Below are 1,190 nucleotides of genomic sequence, written 5' to 3'. Positions count from 1 at the left end.
CATACCCTATGACGTAGCAAATCCACTTCCAGATACATAGTTAACTGAAACGCATTCATCTGTGTACAAAGACATACAGAAGAAGGTTCATAGCACAGGCAGCAAAAGCAAAGATAAGCAGATGGGACAGCTGCAGACTTTAGAACTTCTGTGCAGCAAAAGAAAGAATCAAACAGAGTGAAAAGCTACCTACAGAACTGGACAAGATGTTTGCAACTCACGTATCTGATAAATATTTGCAACTCACATATTTGATGGTAAATACTTGCAACTCACGTATCTAGATTAATATCCAGAAAATATAAAGAACTCAACAACCACCACCAGAACAACCTGGTTGAAAAATGGGCTAAAGATTTTAATAGACATTTCTTCAAAGAAGATACACAAATGGCCAACAAGCATATGAAAAGATGGTCAGCATCACTAATCATTAGAGGAATACACATTAAAACTACAACGAGACGTCACCTCTTACCTATTAGGATGGCCACTGTCAAAAACAAAACAAAACAAAACAAAAAACAGTGTTGGCAAGGATGTGGAGAAATTGGAACCCCTGTGCACCTACCCCTACCTCATGATCCAATTAAACTGAGAATTCTATACCAGGCACTTTAAAATGTAAAGCAAACCCAATTTATTAAGTGTAAAGGGCAAAACTGGAAAAGAAGGGACTGGATTCTTTATGCCCCCAAGGACCCGGTAGACTGGCCTGAGTTTGAGGGACCTGCATCAGGATGGAGGTTGCCAACACTGGATGTGACAGCGACCATTCCCTCAGAGATTGTGTGTTCATTGCTGCTAGTACCCCGTCTTTAATTATTAAGGAGAAAGTTACGGGATCCAAGTTAGGTCTCCAAATATCTGTACCGTTCCTTTAACTTATCTAACGAGACAGAGCTGAGTAATAACAAATTGTTTCACAGCCATGTTCCCATGAACAGCACAAAATTTTCTCTAAAACACTGTACACTCCAAAACCAACATACTCAACAACTAAATCTAATCATACTCCGTATGCTTCTTACTTTACTTTTTCTCAGTGCATAAAATCTTAACAAGATTCTTTTAAAAACTCCTTATGGGAAATCTGACACCACCTCATTTCCTTACACTCCAAAGTGAGTTGTTCAACTCACGCTTAAGAAATTTCCCATGTCTTTCTCTTTGTTTTTCCTCTCCTGGCT

This window comes from Aethalodelphis obliquidens, unplaced genomic scaffold (assembly GCF_003676395.1).
Source record: "Aethalodelphis obliquidens isolate GAN/ISIS:26980383/991018 unplaced genomic scaffold, ASM367639v1 scaffold16, whole genome shotgun sequence".
Taxonomy (NCBI): Eukaryota; Metazoa; Chordata; class Mammalia; order Artiodactyla; family Delphinidae; genus Aethalodelphis; species Aethalodelphis obliquidens.
This window is presented reverse-complemented; position numbering follows the sequence as displayed.